The 24,012-nt window shown below is 45.6% G+C and overlaps 1 long non-coding RNA gene and 1 pseudogene across 2 annotated transcripts in view; one reads left to right on the forward strand and one right to left on the reverse strand.

Annotated features, from left to right (window-relative positions):
* Nucleotides 1-22,746, forward strand: part of LOC148128528 (vomeronasal type-2 receptor 26-like) — a 48,569-nt pseudogene extending 25,823 nt beyond the window's left edge. The window contains exons 6-7 of the transcript XR_015746289.1: nucleotides 19,496-19,622; nucleotides 20,468-22,746. The product of XR_015746289.1 is annotated as a vomeronasal type-2 receptor 26-like (transcript). The remainder of the gene's footprint in view (nucleotides 1-19,495; nucleotides 19,623-20,467) is intronic.
* Nucleotides 1-24,012, reverse strand: part of LOC148128527 (uncharacterized) — a 184,451-nt gene that overhangs the window by 30,017 nt on the left and 130,422 nt on the right. The gene's annotated exons all lie outside the window — the stretch shown is intronic.

The raw sequence follows: 24,012 nt of genomic DNA on the forward strand, positions 1-24,012 counted from the left end.
CCAAAGATGGAGTTTTTAAAAACCCTGAATGAAATCCAGATGATTTTCCTTTCTCAGTTCATTTCTGAGTTCATCACTTGAATAATGACCTTTGTTTAAGTAGTGACTGAAACAATTGTAGTTGCCTCTCTCATTTGCATAATTGATCATTCGATTTGGATCAATGTTGGCCTAAGTCTTAATAGGTTTGTGAAGGATTATATATTTTAAAAATATTTGTTGTTGCTATTGAATATAATAACATGAATATTGTTTTTCAATAGGAAGAGTTCTGCTCTAACAGATACCCTAATGTCAATTTTTGCTATTCAAATGGTCAGCAAGAATTCCCAGCTCCTGCACAATCTCACACTTGGTTGCAACATCCATGACAACTATGGAAGCCCCTTCCGCACTTCAGATGCCTTGCTGGACATGCTCTCCACTGGAGAATCCAATGTCCCCAACTACGGCTGTGGGAGGAAGGAGAACCTCCTGGCTCTGATTGATGAAGCTTCCAGTGACATCTCCATCCAGATGTCAACGTTTGTAGGCACCTACAAAGTCCCACAGGTTTGTGTGTTTTTCTCTATCTGGTAAGGTGAGTGGGGTGGTGGGGATGAACAACAGATCCAATATCTTCATAGAATTCAAGAGCAGCTTTTCAGAATATTAGGGAACATATCAACGATGTTTTAGTCTATTATGTTCATCTTCAAATTGACCATTAAAGGCCTGAAGAGCCATAACGTCCCTAGAGGATATTCCACTGAATATTCTACTATTGAAAATCTATCCAGGTTTTGAGGTCTTCCATTAGCATGCTCATTTTCACAAATCAATAATATCTGCCTTATCCAATTGGAATCAAGTTGGCAATAGTCCTGTCTATGTATAAAAAATATTCAGACCAAGAAAAATCACCACAATGATGTAATTCCCAATTGTAACTTCAAAAAAGGCAACTATGATCTTATACACAACGATCTCTCATCCCTTGATTGGCAATCTCTATTCACTGGATGCAATACTGTTGAAGACCATTACAACATATTTTTACTTGAAGTCAAAAGAGTCATCAAACTATATGTACCAACAACAACTCCCAAAACAAAACAAAAAAGCAGATTACCCATATCAATAAGGAAACTTCAATCCAAAAAGAGATCACTCTGGCGGAAAAACAAATCTGGTCACGTTGCCAATTTCAAAAACCGATACAAAAATTTATGCCACCAGATAAAGACCGAATGCACCAATTATCACATTAAACAAGAGGAAAACCTTCTAAGCACCAATTCCACCCGTGCTTTTTACAATTTTGTAAACAACAAACTAAAAGACTCAAGGTCCATCCCTCCCTTGATAGGACCTGATGGTAAAGACTGCAACGACGACACCATTAAAGCCAACATCTTTAACACATTCTTCGGCTCAGTATTTGTAAACAGCAATGGATCATGCCCAGTATTTCCTAGCCATACCACAGATAACAACAATGATCTAATACATATCAATTTCACAGAAGACAATGTTGAAAAAGCACTACGCAACCTAAAACCATCTCTATCTATTGGACCGGATGGAATATGTGCCTACTTCTTAAGAAAGCTATCCACTGCCATAGCCAAACCTCTAAGCATAATCTTTGAAATATCTTTCAGAACCAGCTCCTTGCCTAACCTATGGTCACAAGCCACAGTCATCCCCATCTTCAAAAAGGGAGACCCAAGCCTAGTTGAAAATTACAGGCCAATCTCCTTATGCTGCGTCACCTGTAAAGTCATGGAATCAATTATTAACCAATCCATCATCCTTCACTTAGAGACAAATAACCTACTCTCCAATAAACAATTTGGTTTCAGAAAAAAACTATCCTGTAATCTGCAACTCTTACACTGCAAAAACATATGGACGACACAACTCGACCAGGGCAAAGCAATAGACGCAATCTACATAGACTTCTGTAAAGCCTTTGATTCAGTGGTACACGACAAACTACTCCTAAAAATAAAATCCTATGGTATCTCTGGACAACTGAATAACTGGATAGAAGCATTCCTGTCAAACAGACAACAAATGGTCAAAATCAGGAGCGTACTATCAAATCCAGTACCTGTCAATAGTGGTGTTCCCCAAGGCAGTGTTCTAGGACCAACTCTCTTCATACTCTACATAAACGACCTCTGTGATCATATTAAGAGCAATTGCGTTCTCTTCGCTGATGATGTAAAGCTGTTCAATACCACAGACAATACTGCTACCCTACAAAAAGATCTTGACTATGTATCAGAGTGGTCAAACAAATGGCAACTTCAAATCTCAACAAATAAATGCTCTGTCTTACATATTGGCAAAAAAATCAGAAAATAAAATACAAGCTGAATAGTCAAGATCTTGTTGATGACTCAAGCTCTGTAAAGGACCTTGGAATACTCACCTCTAATGATCTAAGTGCTAGAGCCCACTGCAACTACATAGCCAAAAAGGCATTAAGAGTTGTTAACCTAATCCTACGTAGCTTTTTCTCTGGTAATATCACACTACTAACCAGAGCATACAAAACATTTGCTAGACCAATACTCGAATACAGTTCATCAGTCTGGAACCCACACTACGTATCTGATATTAGCACAATTGAGAAAGTCCAGAAATATTTCACAAGAAGAGTTCTCCACTCCTCTACTCGTTGTAGAATACCTTATGCCACCAGACTTGAAATTCTAGAACTTGAAAACCTTGAATTACGCCGTCTTCGGTCTGACTTAAGCATGGTATATAAAATCATACATTGCAATGTCCTACCTGTCAATGAATACTTCAGCTTCAACCATAACAACACAAGAGCACACAATAGATACAAACTCAAAGTAAACCGCACCAAACTTGATTGCAGGAAATACGACTTCAGCAATAGAGTGGTCAATGTCTGGAATACTCTACCCGACTCTGTAGTTTCTTCCCCAAACCCCAAAAACTTTAACCTTAGACTGTCTACTATTGACCTCACCCCTTTCCTAAGAGGTCTGTAGGGGGCGTGCATAAGCGCACCAACGTGCCTACCGTCCCTGTCCTATTGTTTCTCCTATTCTTTTATTTTTCTTATATGTACCCATTTCATGTATTCACAACTATGTATACATTTATACTTATTATCTTGTAAACAATTGGCAAATCAAATAAATAAATAAATAAAATAAATAAAGAAGAGTATCTTTGGGATGGATAAAAGGAGTTCAGCTCCTGCCCTCATAGATAATTGTTAATTTACACAATTTCTGCTTTGTATAAATTCAGGGTATATAATTATTGGGTTAAAATTAAAGTGATGAAACAGACATATAGTCCCAAAACAGACAAAATTTCAATTAAAGACTTATTGGATTGTACAACTGTCTACGATTGACCTCACCCCTTTCCTAAGAGGTCTGTAGGGGGCGTGCATAAGCGCACCAATGTGCCTACCGTCACTGTCCTACTATTTCTTTTTATTTTTCTTATATGTATCCATTTCATGTACTCATAACTATTCTGTTAGCAGTTGTGCTCTTGTACATCTAGAGAAGAAGCTGAAAAATTGCTTCACAAAGAATTTGGGATATAGAAACTGAGAAAGAGGTTTTAGTACTCAGAAATAGCATATAATACAGCCCTATATCTTAGATCCAGACATTTTATCTAACATCTGCAAATTTGAATCTAATTGTTGGAATTGTATGGGTGACACAGAAATTTACATTGCATTTTTTTATTGTTTTTTTTTTTTTGTTTAATATGATTTTGCGTTCCATTTTTATAGACAATCTTGTTAATATTCTGTCTTAAATATTTTAAACCATGACTAAGGAACAAACTATTCTTATATATTCATCAAAACAAAATTGGGTTTGTGAATAAGTAATATTTTGAAGTTGATCTGGACCACATTATAACACACCATTCTTCATTACTTTTTCAGATCACTGCTCTAATTCCTTCAGAGGCTCTGAGTGATAAAAGGAGATTCCCTTTTTCCACCAGATGCTCCCCAAAGAAGGATTCCAAAACCCAGCAATTGTCCAGCTGCTCCTCCATTTCAGATGGACCCTGATTGGCGTCTTTGCTTAAGACACAGTGAATGGAGAGAATTTCATGAGTACTTTCCCTCCTATGCTTGTCAGGAATGGAATTTGTGTGGTTATATCAGAACGATTCACAACAACTGGACATACAGCACCCCTCAGGGAGGCCCTCTCTAAGTGGAGACAAGTCAACGTCTTTGTCCAGTTCATAGAATATGATTCCATCTGGGACAGAATTTTTCCTTTCCATGAAGCACTTATGCATTTGCCAGGACCCATTGAGGGAAAGTCTGGATCCTCACAAACTTTGCACTGTATCTAATAAAGAAGGACAGACTTCTCAAATACATCCATAGTATTTCGAATTTTGGTTATCTGTCAAAAAAAAGGCCAACAGATGCTGCCTTTGAACCCCATTTCTTTGTGGAAGATCCGTTTCAAGATCATTATTTTCACTGTTCCCTTTCCAAGCACGTCTTTTCTGTCAAAGGCCGCAGAAGATGCACCCAGAAAGCCCCACTGGAGACCCAGGAGAAAAGGAACAGGAAACGGATCATAAATTACCGTCATCAATATAGTTTCATTCAGACTCTGGCCCAGGCCATGAATGCCGCCTATTCCTCCAGATCGAGGAGGGGAAGGAAGGAGGGAGAAAAGAGGTTGGGGGCTCCGAGGCTGCAGCCATGGCAGGTATGGGGGGTCCCGATAGGGATCCATTCATCTGAGATCCTTTTGGAGAAGGAACCCAAAGGAGAAGGAGGGGAACATCTCAACCTTCTTGTGCTGCAAAAGGTCAAGAGATTTGCACCATCTAATTGCTCCTGTCTGATGCTCCGGAATAACATGGAACAGATCTGAAGTTTCTGTCTAGCCTCTGTTGGAATTAATCACCTTCTCGGTTCAGTTCCAAGTGGGGAAGAAAGACGCTGGAAACATGGTGACTGCTTGGAAACATGGTTTAATGGTGGACAGGAGCACATGCCTTGGTTGAGGAAAGAAGGGCTGAGATGCTGAGAGTGCAACTATTTGATGCCCTCTGTTGGGATTTGAATTTGAGCTTGTATTCTGATCAGTTGTCAGGCTCCCATGGGGCCATGCAGGGGCAACTCTGTAGGCTGTCCTGAGTCCCAGGCTTGGTTGAACCTCGCTGGATGATGGTGATGGCTTTGGGCAATTCCTATATAGCTTTACCTGGAGTAGATCTTTGTTATGTAAAATAAACCGGCCTAGGCCAGAGTAATGGTCCATTAGCAAAGGTGGGAGGGGGCTGAGTTTCAGCCTCTCTGAGTTTCTACTTTTCTTTTAGGGAAATATATTCTCCCTTTTTAGTATATCCTAAAATATTTCATTTTCCTAGTAGAGGGGAGGGTTTTAATTACTCCCAACACCTCTTTCAGTCCTTGGAAGAGTCTTGAATCCTCCCTTGTCCAACTGAGAGATATTTTTTTTAAACCAATTTTATTGATTTTCTACAAACAAACAAGACAAACAAAACATCAAAACATCAACTCTCTTATGTACATACAGTGTGTCGGTTGGTTCATCAGTTTTGTGCATTCATTTCATAGTCTCAATTGCAGTTACATTACATAACAACTCATATTGTCAATCCAAACTCATATATCCTAATATCACTATTAATAAATCATTTGACTATACTTTTAATCATTCATATTTTATGAGAGAACAAAACTTTAAGCCGTTTATTCTATAACAAATCATATAGTCATACCAAATCTATCCTAAAAACACTTTATAAATATAATGTCAAATAACATAGGCAAAAGAAAAGATAAAAGTATTCCTTGCTATCTAACTTTCTAAATATTCTATTATCATATTTTGTCATCTAACCACTGATAAAAAGATCCCAAATTTCATAAAATTGTTTATCCTCTTGCTCTCTAATTTCAAATGTCAATCTACTCATCTCAGCACATTCCAACATTTTCTTAATAATTTCTTCCTGTGATGGTGTTTTCTCATTCTTCCAGTTTTTAGCAAATACAATCCTAGCCGCTGTTAACACATTTACAATCAGGTATTTCAAATCTTTACTATATGTATCTGGTAAGATTCCCAATAAAAAGAACTCCGGTTTCAAATCTATACATTTTTTTTGTCATTTTTTCCAACCACATGAGAATTTTAGTCCAATATTTTTTAGCGTTCTCACAAGTCCACCACATATGGTAATATGAGCCAGGTATCTGATGACATTTCCAGCATTTTGCAGATTTGTTCTTGAACATTCTTGCTATTCTTGTCGGGGAAAGTGCCACCTGTAAAACATCTTATACAAATTTTCCTTACATGCTGTTGACATTGTCATTTTATAATTTTGAGACCACAATTTTTGCCATTTCTCTAAATCAATCCCATATCCAAAATTCTTCCCCCAAACAATCATAGTTTCTTTAACTTGTTCTTCTTCTAATTTAATTCCCAATAAATAACCATATAATTTTTTTATCACCTTCTCATCAGTACCCATCAAAATCTTATCTAGATCAGTCTGTTTATCATAGAATCCCTCTGTTTTAAAATCTTCATCATACCTTGAATGTATTTGCGCATATGAAAACCAATTCATCTTTATACCTTGTTCCTCTAAACTTTGTATTGATTTAAGTTCACCCTTTTCATCCAATAGTTCCCCATATCTAACTGTTTGTTCCTTCTTATAAATTATAGGATAGGAAAATGCTTCAATAGTCGATAACCAAACTGGAATTTTCAAATAACATTGTCTTTTTATCTTCTCCCCAACTGAGAGATTTTTTAAGTTGGAAAAGCTGCTCTCATAATCTCCTCCTTGTCTTCTCTCAAGACTCAGTTTCAGGTTGCAGTCAAGTACGATTTTGAGATTGTTTTCATAAACATGTATTTATTTACACATAACTCAAGATGGCAAATGTCTCCAACACAGCTTCCTCCTTTATCCAGTCCACTTTTAGTACAGTCAGAGACCAGCATTACAAATAATAATAATAATAATAATAATAATAATAATAATAATGGAGAAAAATAAAAATAAACGACAGTCAATGGGCAGTTAGAGTCTGCCTAATGCTGAGCCATGTGCGAATATGTGGCAATATAAATGTCCTAAATAAATAAATACATAATTTTGCATTACAGCAGAACAGAATTTGGCCCCATTCAGAGAAACTCCTTCCTACTGATCTGATAACTGCAGTTGCACGTAAAAGAGTTCCGTATTTTCCAGATATTTTATTAGGAGAGGCGTCACAAAGTGAATCCCTGAGTCCTGATAGGAGATGCCGCATAGCAGGCTGTGAACTCACTGGTGGGATTCAAAATTTTTTACTACTGGTTCTGTGGGCATGGCTTGAATTTGTGGGCGTGGCTTGGTGGTCACGTGACCAGATGGGCGTGGCTTGGTGGCCATGTGACTGAGTGGGCTTGGCCAGGTGGCCATGTGACTGGCAAACCAAATACAATTGGTCCTCGCTTAATGGCCAGTTGCTTAGCAAGTGTTCTAATTTATGACTGATCTCCCCAGAGCTGCTTGTCCTATTTTTGGGTTTTGACAACCATAAACACAAACACACAAACACACATGCACACACACACACTCACACACAGACACACACAGAGAGCTTTCTAACCCTACTATTCTTTGATTCTGTAAATATCTCCTGCTGGAGCAGGGGGTTGGACTAGATGACCTCCGAGATTCGTTGCATGCCAGCCCTAGATTGTTGTGTTGCTTCAAAGAGTCTTCTGAAGCCAGGATTTGTGTCCTTCCTTCCTCTCCTTTTTTTTCTCTCTCTCTCCCTCCCTCCTTCCATGTATTTATCTATCCATCCATATATCTCATTCACTTTCTCCATTCTCCCTCTCTTTCTTTCTCTCTTTCTCTCCCTCTTTCTTTCTTGCTCTTTCTTTCTTTCTTCTCTTGCCCCCCCCCTCTCTCTCTCTCTCTCTCACACACACACACACAGAGACACAGAGAGTAGGGAAGAGAGAGGGGAAGATAGGGACCCGGCCTCTTCGCTATCCCCACCATCCCCCTTACCTTCTCAGGCCAGGCGAGGGAGGGAGGGGAGGGGCAGGGCCAGCTGCTTCAGGCAAGGTGAAGAGGCGTCGACCAAGCACGGGAGTGTAGAAGCCTGGGAATGGTGGCTCTCGGCTCAACTGGCCTGAGGGGCTCCTGCAGGCATATCGCGACAAGCAGGGTGAGAAGCCCCGGGACAACCGTGCACCCACCTGCTGGCTGGCCGGGCCGGGCTGGGCTGGAAGAGCGCATCCGCTGGGAGAAGTAAGAAAACATAATCTGGGAGGGCGGGCAGGCAGGCAGATGTCCCAGGGCTGCTCCACGTGCGCACTGCATCAGTAGCACACGCACGGCTGCACACACAGTGCGCATGTGCAACAGCCCTGGGACATCTGCCCGATCTGCGCCACAGCCACCACGTGGTAGGGAAAGCTAGGAGAGCGACTGGGACAAGGGCGACCCGGTTGGGGTGTGGCCAATAGGGGTGACCACCGGTTCACCTGAGCCGGTGAGAACCGGTTGAATACCACCTCTGCGTGAGCTGCAGTTCGAGTGGCCCCTTGTCCTCAGGGGCCCAGTCTCAGCTCAGGCGCTCTTTCTTTGTATCGGCCCCCTGAAACGGCTCTGGGAACTCCGTTGCAGCTCTCGGAGGTTAATTCCCTTTGGACTCTTGGCAGGGTTATTCGATATAAATATCTCATTGCTCTAAAGGCTGCTCAAATAAACATTCTTGGGAAGAGCAGCCCCATCTTGTTGGATTTCCAGATCTTTGAGACCTTGTTTGAGTTCACTAAGTGCACTAACTCATTCCCCATCCTTAAAAGCCCTTCCCTGCAGAAGCCACGGGGGCTGAGTACCAATGAGTAGTTGTGTGTTCATTTTCCCCACAATAACAACCCTGTGAGTTGAGTTGGGCTGAGAGACTGGCCCCCAATCCCCCAGCCTGCTTCATGACCAAGGCGGCACTTGAACTCACATCCTCTTGCTTTCTACTTCGGGGGCTTAACCAGTAGACCAAACTCTCTCCCTTACATACTTATCAAGCTTGGCACAATCTGTTCTGGACTAGCAGGCTTGAAAGCCTGCAATCGGATTGGTCCGCTAACAGCGGGTCGTGATTGGTCGCTCCAGACTTAATCGATTGGCTAGTTAACGAGCTGCCGCGATTGGGCAAGCCAAGCGCGGCAAGCTCAAATCATTGTCATTGGACATTTAGCCGCAGCCAGCCCTATAAAAGGGGCTGCTGCGGCTAGGATATTTCACTCAGATCTGAAGTCACTAATAAAGAGCTGTTGTTGCTATCTGAGTCTCGTCTCCGTTCTTGGACCCATCCTCCCAGATTTAACACTGGCGACGAGGATGGGATACGGAGACAGCAGAGCTGACTGAGCACTCATGGAAGATTGACTGAGTACGTGGCTGACAGCGTGCAGATGTCAGCAGAATGGCCAGCAGTGCTATACCACCCGCCCCATTCGATCCAGCTAGTGAAGACTGGGACTCATATATGGACAGGTTTCAAATGTTCCTAGAGTCCAACAATCTGAAGGATGCAACCCCCAGCAAAAAGCGAGCAGTTTTCCTAACGCATTGCAGACCCGCCATCTTTAAGATGGCCAAAGCACTGCAAAACTGGCTGAAGTTAAATCAATGGACTGGGATACCCTTGCTCCCATCCTTCGCAACCATTACGCTCCAGCAGTACCGACTCTCATCTGCAGACACGAATTTTACCAAAGGGATCAATGTGAAGGTGAGAGCATCGGGGATTTTGTGGCTGACCTACGGAATTTGGGCGGATTATGTGGCTTCGCTAATCTAGAAGAAGCCATGCGGGATCGAGTCGTCCTTGGCCTGAGAGACCCAATGGTCCAAAGCAAAATCATGGCCAAGGGAGACATCTCCCTCGCGGATTCCATTACCGACGCCACTGCAGCTGAAGCCACCCGCAAATCAGCAGCACGAATGCGCCGGGCAAATGGGGCCAGCCGCCAACCCACCAACGATACGGCAACGCCATCAGAGAAATACACGTCAGCCACCCATCATGAAGACATCGAATCCTCATCAGATAGTGAAGAGGAAGAAGTCCACAGAGTCCAGTCAGAACGTGAGCAACGAGACCAGCGGGGTCGAAAACCAAATTTCAATGCGCCGGATGCAGGGGAAACCACCCACGATCCGAATGCAGATTCCTAGATGCCATCTGTCTTTTTGTGAAAGACAAGGGCATATTGCTAAAGTATGCCGGAACAAAAGAGGTTCCAGCCCCAGACGGAAAGAAAACAGTCTCCGACAAACTGAGGGCACCCCACCACAAATTGGGACCACCCAAACAACCAGTGGAACCAATACAACAGAAACCGGAAGTTTAATGGCGCACCCAGACGGGAAGAAGCACATCAGACTATCACCATCGGCCACGCTTCATCCTTGGACACCAAAAATATCCGTGTAGAGGTCACCATTGAAAATCAACCGTGCATCATGGAAGTGGATTCTGGGTCCTCCCTATCCATGGTCTCCTGGAAAACCCTAAAGCAGCTGATTCCCAACATCCGCCGCCGAGACCTCAGCACCCAGAGACTTATATTAAAGGACTACCAGGGCAACCAGATTCCAGTCGCTGGCTCCAGTCACTTCCAGGTCTCCTTCAAGGACCATACTGCAATATTACCACTCACCATCGTTGATAGAGACCGACCCAGCCTACTGGGTCTACAGTGGTTCGCGCCATTAGGAATCGGAATGGCAGGCATCAACCAGACTGAACACGAAGACTGGGAAGCGGCCCTCATCCAGGACTTCCAAGAAGTTTTCAGCGAAAATCTAGGCAAGTACAAGGGGTCCCCTATCTCTTTTAATCTCCGCCCTGACATCGCGCCCATTCGCCTAAAACCATGCCGAGTTCCTTTTGCTCTCAAACCCAAAATTTACGAGCAACTGGACAAACTAATTGCACAAGGCCACGCCAGATGGGAGACCCCAATTGTAACTCCCATAAAACCTGACGGATCTTTGAGAATCTGTGGGGATTACAAGGCCACCCTCAACCATGCATTACAGCAGAGCGCCTATCCGGTACCAGTGGTCCAGCATCTACTTCACTCACTTGGGGGTGGCAGAATATTCACATAGCTTGACCTGGCCCAAGCTTATCAACAGTTGCCAGTAGATGCTGAAACCGCCGAAGCCCAAACCATAGTTACACACAGAGGCGCGTTCAAATGTAACAGACTCCAGTTTGGAGTAAGCGTAGCACCAGCATCTTCCAAAGTCTGGTGGAAAGGTTGTTGCAGGGCATAAAACGGGTCGTGTCCTACTTCGATGACGTGTTAATAGCCGCCCCAACAAGGAGTCAATTAGAGAAACGGCTAAGAACAGTCCTACAAAAGTTCCAAGACTCAAGGTAAAGAAGGAAAAATGCCAGTTATGCATTGAAAGGGTTGAATTTCTTGGTTACCTCCTTGACAAACAAGGAATTCACCCTACAGAAAAGAAATTGGCTGCCATCAAAAATGCCCCGAGACCAAAAAACAAAACAGACCTTCAAGCCTTCCTGGGACTCATTAACTTTTATAACATTTTCCTACCCCAGAAGGCGACCGTCGCTGAACCCCTTCATAGACTCCTTGATAAAAAGGCTTCCTGGATTTGGGGACGACGGGAGGAACATGCCTTTCAGCAAGTAAAAGACCTTTTAACCGGATGCAGTGCTCATCCAATATAATGAAACACTTCCATTAACTGTGACTTGTGATGCCTCACCTTTTGGGGTAGGAGCTATCCTGAGCCACGTCCTACCAAATGGTACAGAGGCACCTATTGCATTTTTTCAAGAACGTTGTCAAAAACAGAAAGGAACTATAGTCACCTAGACAAGGAAGCCCTCGCTATTGTATCTGCAATCAAAAGGTTCCACGAGTATGTGTATGGGAGATCATTTTCCATCATCACAGATCATAAACCATTACTTGGCATCTTGGCAGGCGACAAACCCACTCCACACATTCTATCCCCTAGAATGACACGATGGTCGGAGTTTCTAGCCGCCTACGACTATCAACTGACACATCGCCCAGGGAAAACCATTCCCCATGCAGACGCTTTGAGCCACTCTCCACTGCCAGAACTCCAAGACGACCTGGCTCCCACACTACCAATACTACAAATTGAGACACTTCCATCACTTCCACTAACAGCACAGGACATCGCATTAGAAACCAGAAGAGACTCATGCTTGGCGCGAGTTCTTGGCTGGGTGGAGAGGGGATGGCCAGAAATCAAACCCAACAAAACCTTTAAACCTTTCAAAAACAGAAAGACAGAACTCTTTTCACAAAAAGGGTGTGTGTTGTGGGGAGACCGAATGGTCATACCAGCAAAACTACAAAAAATAGTTCTACAATTGCTGCACGACGGGCACCCGGGCATCGTACGTATGAAAGCGTTGGCGAGAAGCTATGCCTGGTGGCCAGGTATGGACAAACAAATTGAAAGCTGGGTCGCCACCTGTAGCAGGTGCCAAGAGACACGCTCGGCCCCACCAAAAGCCCCACCAACCAAATGGGAAACGCCCAGAGGCCCCTGGTTGCGTATCCATATCGATTTCGCAGGACCTACAAAAGGGCATACTTTCCTGATAACAGTAGACGCATATTCTAACTGGCTCGAGGTTAACAAAATGAAGACTACCACCACAGATGCAGTCATGAAGAAATTGAACAGATTTTTTGCAACTCACGGCTTACCAGATGTCCTGGTATCCGACAATGGCCCTCAATTTACTGCTTTAGCCTTCGAACAATACTTAGCAGACCGTGGCATACGACACGCATTGACATCGCCGGCTCACCCAGCGGCGAATGGTAGAGCTGAACGAATGGTCCAGTTCACAAAGAGAACTCTACAAAAAATGGAACAAGGCAACATCCATGATAAAGTCACCAGGATGCTCCTTCTCCAGCACATTACACCAAACAGTACGACCAACAAAAGCCCAGCTGAACTTCTGATGGCCAGGAAACTCAGATCGCCTCTAGACCGCCTACACCCTGCGTACACCCCGGAAAAGCCCCTGGGCTCCAGCAGTAAACATCGCGCCTTTAAGGTAGGAGAACCCGTATTTGCAAAAAACTTTTCCGGTGACCCATTGTGGATCTCTGCCAAAATAACTCAGATTACAGGCCCCCGTTCCTACCGCCTGGAAACCACAGATGGGAGACTGTGGAAACGCCACATCAACCAGCTACGATCCAGGCTGACCACATCTCCCATTAGTGACCCCAACCACGAAACCAGAGGGGGAGGGGAAACAGGGGGTTCTGAAATTGAACCAACATCTGGCCTAGAAGAACAAATCATACGATCACCACATCAAAGCCTACAATACTCACCAGCTGATGGAGAGCCTTGGCAATTGGTCACCTCACCTAGTAGCAGCAACCGAGCAGGTTCAGCGAACCCGGAGAGCCCAAGCGGTAGCAACGAAGGAGGCATTTCAATCATTCCAAGGTCACCAGAGGGGAGTCACAGCTATGAAACCGGCTCACCGACCCAGGCAATCCCAGCAAGCAGCCCGTCGGAACCCGAAACCGGGCACAGACATTTTGAACCTCGAAAGTCAGGTAGACAGGTGCGAAGACCCGCCTACCTGCGAGACTACATAACCCCACCCCTTAGACGGAACCTAGAGGGGAGGGGTGTTCCGGACTAGCAGGCTTGAAAGCCTGCAATCGGATTGGTCTGCTAACAGCGGGTCGTGATTGGTCGCTCCAGACTGATCCGATTGGCTAATTAACAAGCTGCCGCGATTGGGCAAGCCAAGCGCGGCAAGCTCAAATCGTTGTCATTGGACATTTAGCCGCAGCCAGCCCTATAAAAGGGGCTGCTGCGACTAGGATATTTCGCTCAGATCTGAAGTCACTAATAAAGAGCTGTTGTTGCTATCTGAGTCTCGTCTCCGTTCTTGGACCCATCCTCCCAGATTTAACACAATCCTTCATCCAGTGCATCAATAATGTTCTTGTATGAGATTCTATAATTTATTCAAATGCTAAAATCCAGATAGTTTTCTACTGCTTTTTAGTCATACAGTTGTTTCTAGGAGGAAATCATAAATATTTTTCTGGAAAGTTGGTAATGTTTAAATAACATAAACGTATATTTGCCTGAGAATTGTTATAAATCTTGTATAATAGCAATTTATCAACCCTATTATATTAATGACAACATAGAAAAAATGATGACTTAATGACAAAATGTTGTATCTTCCCACTTTCATGACAAAGATTAAAAAAACTAAAGATTATTTGAGTACCATTTTTAAATCAGTTTTTATCCACTTAATTATAATACCATCCACCCCTCACTTAACTGGGTTTCTGATCACATCACAAAATTGTTTATTACTCTTTCCTGAGATCGAGTTATATCAGCATAATGTATTTAGGAAATGAAATAATATGTGAGGATGACTTGCATAGAGCACATAAATTATATTCCCCCCTTTCCCACAATCCATTTAGAAAGGATAGTGATAGGAGGGAATGACTTTTGGGGGTTGGAGGAGAGATTCTGCCTGGGGAAGAAGCAGATAAGAGGAGGACACCTACAGCTGCATAAAAAAAGGGTTGGTGGGAGATTTGTACTTTCTGGCTCCCCAAATCCTGTCAGTGCAGCATTACAGCGAAGTGGGCCTAGCTCAGGTTTCCTGTCTGGGCTTCCTGAGAGAGGATTACCCTGACAATTTTCTTCTTGACAAATCCGTGTTTCTGATAACCAGCCTGTTGCTTTCAGGAGTTCATAAATCTTTTTTTCTGTTGTTCAACTATATTTTGTCAAAATCTATATTGTCAAAATATGATCGACATTTTTGTGAACTTTTCCCTTCACTTGTAAGATAGTGGTAACACCCATTTTCCTAATGAAGCATGTCTGTAAATTAGGCAACTACAGAAGAAAGATTCAAATGTGAAAAAGCGTCTGGGATAAGAAACAAAGTTTTCTGCTTTTAAAATTGCTGCATGTTCCCATTCTAGTTCCATCTTTTCCTGGAGAAGAATGAGTTTGTCAATATTTCGGATTGAATTGTACATGGACCCAAATGGAGAGGTAGCAGCAGATCTGGCCATTTGGGGCTTCTTCGTTCTTCCCAGGGATGATCCCAGGAGAGAGACTCTGGCGTATTTTGAAAGACAGAGACTTTCTATCAGAAAAATGTTCTTTCAGGCTAAAGTTGCTTAACAAGGTAGGAGAAAGTTTGGTGTCTTCTCTCCATTTTTCAAAAGCCTGAGGTCCCATTTCAAGAGGGCTGATGCTATTCCCCAAAGGTGGTTGACCTTCACCGAGAATTGAATCTGGGCAGTAGAAACCGGATTTTTTCCCTTAGGCTGCTTGGGAGGCATCGGTATTGTTCCATTTTGTGGACCACGTACAATTAAGGGTCTCCATCAAACGGGTGAGAATCCCACAAGGGCTGGGGAATGTGTCCCTAGTAGCTTCTGGTGGTTTGCTCCTTGTGCCCAGAAGAGCAACGAAGGCGGCAATTCTGCTGACCGGGGCCTGAATCCAGGCTTGGACTGTATCGGATGGGATTGAATCGTGAGTGGACGGAGGTCCTTTTTGTCCCATTGGGGGAAAGAAGCTTCTTCTCGTCCTGCTTGGGGAAAAGCTCCATAATCTGGGAGGCTCTTAAGGAGGCCAGACCTGGCCAGAGCTCTCCATGCCTCCCTTTCACCCTCCCTGGGATGGAGCAATGGGCCTTCTGCTCCTAGGAAGCAGCTCCAAGGCTTTCAGTTCACCTGAAATTATCAAGATTGTTCTGATATCACACCTTAAAATTATGGGTGTAAGAAGAGGGGAGAAATGCGTGTTAATGGGGTCATGGGAAGGAACCGGCTGGTTATCACTTAATGCTGAAATCTTTTCTCAGTTCCATCCAGGGGTGGGATTCAAATTTTGTAACAACTGGTTCTGTGGGTGTGGCTTAATTTGTGGGCATGGCTTGGTGGCCATGTGACTGGCAAACCAAATACAAGTGGTCCTCGCTTAATGGCCAGTTGCTTAGCAAGTGTTCCAATTTATGACTGATCTCCCCAGAGCTCCTTGATCTGTTTTTGGAGTTTTGACAATGATGCACACACACACACACACACACAAACACACATACAACCTTCTAACCCTGCTATTCTTTGATTCTGTAAGGATCTCCTGCTGGAGCAGGGTGTTGGACTAGATGACCTCCGAGATCCCTTGCAGTCCAGCCCTAGATTGCTGTGCTGCTTCAAAGAGTCTTCTGAAGCCAGGGTTTGTGTCCTTCCTTCCTCTCCTTTTTTCTCTCTCTCTCTCCCTCCCTCCTTCCATGTACTTATCTATCCATCCATATATCTCATTCACTTTCTCCTCCCTCCATCTCTTTCTTTCTTTTTCTTTCTTTGCCCCGTCCTTCCATCTCTCCCTTTCTTTGTCTATCCATTTTCCTCCTTTTGCTTCCTTTCTCTCTTTTATTTCTTTCTCTTTCCTTTCTTGTCTCTCTCTTCCTCTTCTCTCATTCCCTCTTTTTCTCTCTTTCCCTCTCTTTTTCTCTCTCTTTCTCCCCCCTCTGTATCTCTCTGTATCTCTCTCTCTTCTGCCTCTTTCCCTGTCTTCCCCCCCCCTTTGTGTGTGTGTGTGTGTGTGTGTGTGTGTGTGTGTGTGTGTGTAAAAGAGAGGCATGGGTAAGTCTGACCAGGTTGGGTCTCTTTAAGAGCCTTCCCAACTATGAACCGGCCCTTTCAGGGGACACTTTTCCCCAAGCAGGACGAAGCTTCTCTCCCAAAGGGACCAAAAGAACCTCCACCCAATCATGATTCAAATTCATCTGAATTCAGGCCCTGGTCAACAGAATTCCCTTTTTTCTTTGCTAGTTTGGGCACAAGGAGCAAACAAACCTGAAGCTCTTAGTGACACATTCCCCAGCCCTTGTGGGATTCTCACCAGTTTGAAGGAGATACTAAACCATAGGTGGTTCACAAAATGGAGCAGTGCGAGAAGGTAAGGGTGACGGTGGGGGATAGCGAAGTGGCTGGGTCCCTATCTTCCCCTCTCTATCCCCCACTCTGTGTGTGTGTGTGTATCTGTGAACGTGAATGTGTGTGTGTCTCTCTGAAAGCTGCGGCATGGCCAAGCCAGCAAGCTCTCCTTGGTGCTCTTCGCTACTTCTTTCATTTCTTCTTTTTCGAATCCAGACTGGCTAAACAACGATTGCCAGACTGCGGTGGAAGCTTCCATTCGGGTGACCCTCTTCCTCCTCCTCTCGCACCCGGCAGCTGTGGATGGATCAGGAGGGTGCAGTTGTGTGGGGAGATGCTCGCTCCTCAAGTGAGCATCCACCCACCCCGTACTTGGTTTTGCTGTGCTTTGGCATTTGCTTGAGGAGCATCTCCCCGTGCGCATGCACCCTCCCACCCTGCCACAACCGTATAGAGGAGGTTAGGAGAGGAGGAGGAGGAGGAGGAGAGGAGGAGGAGGAGGAGGAGGAGGTAGAGGAGAGGAGGAGGAGGGGAGGAGTCCCAAGGATGCTTCCACGGCCTGGCATCATTGTTCAGCCAGTCTGCATTCCAAAAAGAAGAAATGAAGGAAGTAGGAAGAGTGCCAAGGAGAGCTTGCTGGCTTGGCCATGCCACGGCTTTCAGGGAGACACACACATACAGAGTGGGAGAGAGAATCAGGAAGATAGGGACCCGGCCCTTCACTATCCCCACCATCACCTCACCTTCTTAGGGCAGGCGAGGAGGGGGTGAGGGGCAGGGCCAGCCGCTTCATCAAGGTGAAGAGGGGCGACCAAGCACAGGAGTAGAAACCTGGGAACGGTGCTCCTAAAGGGCTTTGAGGTCGGATGACCTGGAGCGGCCGAGATCCGAGTGAGCATTGCACCACAGGTTCACCTGATCGCCCACTTCTTTGGTGTTGGCTTTACGAGCCAGGTGAGGCCTGGCTGACATGGACAGCAGTGCCTTTAGCTGTGCTTGCTTGTAAGTGTCCAAATAATCTGGTGAAGAGGCGGAGGAGTCACTCAGGTAGACCTCCCCCATCCGCAGTCTTCCTCCTGCACAAAAAGGCCATTCCCTGAGCTAAGCAGGCAAAGAGCTGCGGCTCGACTCACCCAATTCCTAGGACTACCCCAAATGGTCCCAATTGGGCAGGAGAGGGTAGCTCCCCTGGCAGTTCCCCTTTCCCTCAGTGCTCTGACTTCCTGTGGCTCGCCTCCAGCCTGAACACCAGGTTGGACCACCAGAAGGCCACTTCCCTGCTTCTCAACGGCGCTCCTGTGCCGGCCACTGCAGGACTCTCCATCTCTTTCTCCAAATTCTCCCTCAACTTCGAAATGACGACACCTGTTGCCGACATGGGTACGACCGGGCTGCCGGTCACCTTTACCCCCCCATCCCACTTGCCTTTTGCCACTGCCACCTGGACCCCTAACCCCCAGCAGGTAAGGCCCAGCACCTGCGGTGAATCCCAGCTAAATTTCACTGTACCGGAGGACATGTGGAGAGGCTCATGTTCTCCTGCTGCTGGGAAAGCAAGAGAGTCTTTCCCGGCACAGCGAAAAGTTTGCAACTTCCCCTCCAATAGGGAAATGGGTGGCTCTGGGCAGCAGAGAAGTAGCCAGCTTGAATCCTGTTTCTCTCTGCCGCCCAGAGCTGTGCCGGGAAAGACTCTCTTGCTCTCCCAGCAGTAGGAGAACACGAGCCTCTCCACATGTCTTCCAGTACAGCGAAATGTAGCTCGGGTCCCCACCAGTCTGCATCTCGTCCCCCGCCTGGATTCACCACAGATACTGGGCCTTACCTGCTGGGGGTGAGGGCGGCGGGTGGTGGCAGCAAAAGGCAAGTGGGGTGGGGGGTAAAGGTGACCGGCAGTGGCAGGTAGGTGACTGGGCCCAAGAGCTTGCAGAGCCTCACTCACCCAGAGAGATCAGGCAGGGCCACAGCGGAAGGCATGCAGCAATGGCTGGACTGGCGAGTGGGCAAAAGCAGGCTGCAGGCGATGCCATGCATGCACGATAAGGACTGACTGGGAGCGGAGGGGAGGGGCAGGCAGAGAGGGGCGGGGCCAGTTAGTGGTGCGATTTGCTGGTTCTCCGAACTGCGCAGAATCATAACAACTGGTTCTATAGAACTGGACAGAACCAGTAGAATCTCACCCCTGGTTCCATCTCTCCAGACTTTTCTATTTAATAAAGTCCTTTTTTTTGGCAATGTGAGATGCCAAAAGCAAAAGAGAGGAACTAACGGAAGAATCTTCCAGAAGTTATATCTCCAACCATTTGGAAATAGTGAGAGATTTTGCTTACTTAAGTGAAGACCAGAGGCTAGTAACTTGTCTAATATCCATTTTTACCTCCATTTTCCACATATTTCCTTTGCAATCTTATTTCTTTTCTGCTCAGTCCTTTCCTCAATCTGAATGTGTGGAAAGTTGTCATCCTGGATTTGTCAAGAGGGCTCGAGAAGGAGAGCCAGTTTGCTGCTACGACTGCATTCCTTGTCCGGAGGGGACCTTCTCCACTCAGAAAGGTGGGTGACACCAGAGGAAAGGAAGGCCTGGTGGAACTGGATCCATCCAGAGCATTGTCATGAAAGTATGAATTAAAAAACACTTTGAAGCTGAACTGATTTCTGGTTTATTTCCAAAATGCCCCATTTCTTATCTAAACAGAAGAGCAAAAAAGACTGTGAAGGAAGGGCTGGATAGAGACAGGTGGCTGTGGCAGATTGGACAAGCTTTACTACTGCCAGAGAAAATATTTCTTCTTTTTAGCTTGGATGTATCCTTCCTTCCACATTTACTTCTCTAGGAACACCTGAGTTCCTTGAAACACGAGGAATTGTTTTAGGTCCACCTCCTGAAAGGAGGATTGCAATGCAGTCTACATGGGTTCCCTTTGAGGAACACTGAAAAGGTATTTCTCATATACGAGATGCACAATGTGGTGGCATGGACAGTTATGCCTGTTTCTGGCTGCACCCGTATCACCACTGCTCCAATGGCCATTCCAAATTGTTTGGAGCAGTCACTTGAACCGTCAGCCTCCTCTGAGGCAAGTATGACAGAATTGCCACCTGAAAGTTTCTCTAGAAAGATTAATTGATTCATTATTTTCCTTTAGTAATGGAGGTTCCTATCAATATTCTGAACATTACAAAGGAAATCTTTCAAGTCCAAAGCTTCCCTCAATTTCATAGCCTATCAAAAATATGTAGCTATATTTTTTAAAAAGTGATACACTTATTTTTGTCACTGGAGATATTAAGAAATCCATCCTGGAAAATGCTCCTGATAATCACTTGTTCCCAAAGAATGTACAATATATCTTGAAATGCAAAGGACAAAGAAATATGGGGTTGTTTTTTTTTCTCAGATACAGAAAAATGCACCAAATGTCCAGATGATAAATTCCCAAATAAAGAAAGAGTCCAATGTATCCCCAAAGTTATAACCTTCCTGTCTTATGAAGAACTTCTGGGCATCATCCTGGTTTCTTTTGCCCTATTCTTGTTCCTAACCACAGGCCTTGTTTTAATCATCTTCATTAAATACCGAGAAACTCCCCTTGTCAAAGCCAACAACCGGGACCTCTCCTACATCCTCCTGGTCTCCCTCCTGCTTTGCTTCTTGTCTCCTTCTCTCTTCATTGGTCAACCAAGGAAAGCCACCTGCCTTCTCCGACAAACAGTCTTCAGCATCATCTTCTCAGTTGCCGTTTCTTCTCTCTTGGCCAAAACCATCATGGTGGTGCTGGCTTTCCTGGCCACAAAACCAGGAAACCGAGCAAAGAGATGGTTGGGGAAGAGCTTGGCCAACTCCATCATCCTGTCTTCTTCTGGTGTCCAAGTTATCATCTGCTCCATCTGGCTGGGAGTTTCTCCCCCCCTTCCCTGACTCTGACCTCCACTCCCAGCCTGGAGAGATCATCCTGCAATGCAACCAAGGGGCTGTTGTCATGTTCTACGTCACCCTCAGCTACATGGGCTTCCTGGCTGCCATCTGCTTCACGGTGGCTTTCCTGGCAAGGAATCTGCCCGGGGCCTTCAATGAAGCCAAGCTGATCACCTTCAGCATGCTGGTCTTCTGCAGTGTCTGGGTGACTTTTGTGCCCACCTACCTGAGCACCAAAGGGAAACACATGGTGGCTGTGCAGGTCTTCTCCATCCTGGCCTCCAGTGCTGGTCTGCTGGGCTGCATCTTCATCCCCAAGTGCTACATTATCCTTCTGAGGCCAGAGCTGAACACAAAGGAGCAGCTTACAGCCAGAACAAATGTAAAAACATAAGACATAACACTGTGACATTTAAAGAATTGTAAAATTTCGTTTTATTTCAAAGTAGACACTAATTATTTCAACTTAGATAGTGTGCAGGAATCAAAAAAATCATGCCTAAATTTTCAATGGGAAATGTTTGAACGATTGTTATCCTTGTAACTCTCTCCATCTCAATAAATCTTGCTAAAGGGAACTCTGAAAATCATTCAGAGGAATTTGTTGTTCAGCCACTGCCAATGAATTTGATACCTTAGTCATACTGACAGCAGCTAAAAGTGTATCTATGAGAGAATGAATAGGAAAAGTGGTAAGATGGCTTGTGGGAGCCAAGCTCCAACTATGTTGTTTGACAATCTCCATGAGAGCCATTGGCCATCCCACCAAGCCAGAGAAGGCAGAGGTCTCCAGGTCCTCTTGCTTAGATGTTCTCATCCAATAAGACCTAGTTAGCGCCCCTTTCCCATAGCTGCTCCTGCCCTGTGAAAGAAGCTTCTCCATGAGATCCACCATCCTCTCTCCATCCCCTGATTAAAGCCGGTTCTTTTCCCCAATGCTTGAGCTAGTTGAGACCAGAGTCCAGAAGATACAGAAGGAGGAGGAGCCCCACGGGAGAGTCAGGCTGCATCCTGACGAAATTGGGCTCATTGTGGCTGCACCGTGTGAATAGTTGCAAGCAGGAGTTTGGGGGCATCTCAAACTCCACCAGAGGAAAGAGGGTCTCTCTCTCTCTCTCACTTTCTCTCCAAGGTGGGAAGCCCAGCAGTGCAACCCTTGAAGGCTTCACCTGGGGGTTCACCTCAGTCCTCTGGGGGTGCTTCCAGCCCCAGAAGCCCCAGAAATAAGTCCTACCAAGGACTTTACTCCAGGCTCCCTGGAAGCGAGCAGAAGTGGGGAGAAGAAAGGTGAATATTCTGACTAAGAGATCCTGAACGTCTCTGGAGATAAATTTCAAGGAACTATAAGGCAATAAAGGCAATCCTCCACTTATGACCACAATTTTTGTTGCTAAGTAAGTTCTGTCTCATTTTACCAACTTTTTTGCCTCGGTTGTGAAGCAAATGAGTGCGGTGTTTAGTTAAATCATGCGGTCATTAAGCAAGACTTCCAGCGACCCCAATGACCCCAAGGTACTGCAAGTGTCATAAATACACACCTGAGTTTTTGTCACATGACCATGGGGTGCTGGAATGGTCGTTAGTGTGAAGACTGGTCATGTCACTTTCCTCAGTGCCGTTGTAACTTCAGTCACCAAACAGATGTTTGTAAGTGGAGGACTCCATGTTATCCTCAGAGCTGTTTTTGACAACGAGGCTCCTGCCCTTAAGATCCCATCAGAATGGAGCTGGAAGGGACCTTGGTGGTCATCTATTCCAACCCCCTGCCCAAGGAGGAGACCCTAGACCATTCCATGCAAAGGAGTGTCCAGGCTTTCCTGGAAGACCTCCAGGGACAGAGCTGCCCCCCCACTTCTGAAGGCAGCCTCTTCCCCTGGTCCATGGGGGATCGAGGGCTTCTGGCCTGCTCCTCAGGGGACGGCTGGAGGGACAGGAGAGGCCTCAACTTCATCCTTGAATCCCCCCCATAAAAACACGGAGAAAAGGCTGACATTCTCGGTCCTCCTCCTCTGGGGAGAGAGCCTTGCCAGGACCCCTGGCCTCTCTCGCAACCCCAAGGAGGAAAGGCTGCCTCTCCCCAGTCCTTCCCCCAGCTTCCTTCCAAGAGGGACCCCCGGGATCTCCTCCCAAGGCCCCCAGGACCACCGGGAATCAGATTGGAGGGGCAAAGCCAGCCACCATCCTGGCAACCAGCTGCCTCCTGGGTTGCTGCTTCCAGGGAGCCTCACTCTGTTGCCAAAGGCCCCTGGGGGTTTTGCCAGAGCGAGGGGACCCTCCAGTCCCCAGCCAGGAAAGCAGCGGAATGGGGTGGGGTGGGGAAGAGAGGAGACCCCCACCCTCACACAGGTGCAGGGTTGGAGGTATTAACCTCCTTGAAGATGGGCAAAAAGAAAGGCCACCCGTTGAGCGATTGCACCCTCCGTGTCCTGGCCAAGCGGGAGATCCCACATGGCTCCAGTTGCAACCAGGGTCTTTTTATTCAGGGTGATTTGGGTGGGGACCCTGGGTGGATGAGGGGAAGGTCCAGGGAGGAAGGAAGGTTGTCTCCCATATTCACTGCAGGACCTTCAGGGACGGACAGGTTGCTATCAGGTTGGTTTTCATTCCCAGGCTGCAACTTCCAATTTTGGGGATAGTTTCGGTCTGATACAGCTGCTGCTTCGGGACACCCCTCCCTTGCCTCCCCATTTTGGGGGGTGGGCCCTTGACTTCCCCCCAAATGGCCCAATGTGCCCCAGAAAAGCATAGAGGAGACCCATTCTGAGACCCGGGGAAGGTTTGGCTCTCTGGGAAGGGACCCTGAGCCCACTGAGGGTCTCCATCTGCAGGGAGCCCTTTCAGGAGGGCAGGAAACCTGGGCATGAACTAGCCAGCATTGCTCTTTCTTTAAAAAAACAAAAACAAATTGTATTAATTTTAAAAAACAATACACCAACAAACAAAACGTAGAATAGTAACATAGGACATCTTTTCTAAAGAAAACAAATAGAACATTTTATTTAAAGACAGAATAATTCCAAATTATCA

Source organism: Notechis scutatus, unplaced genomic scaffold (genome assembly GCF_049901735.1).
Source record: "Notechis scutatus isolate UNSWTSFEM ecotype Mainland unplaced genomic scaffold, rNotScu1.2 NSCUSCF28, whole genome shotgun sequence".
NCBI lineage: Eukaryota > Metazoa > Chordata > Lepidosauria > Squamata > Elapidae > Notechis > Notechis scutatus.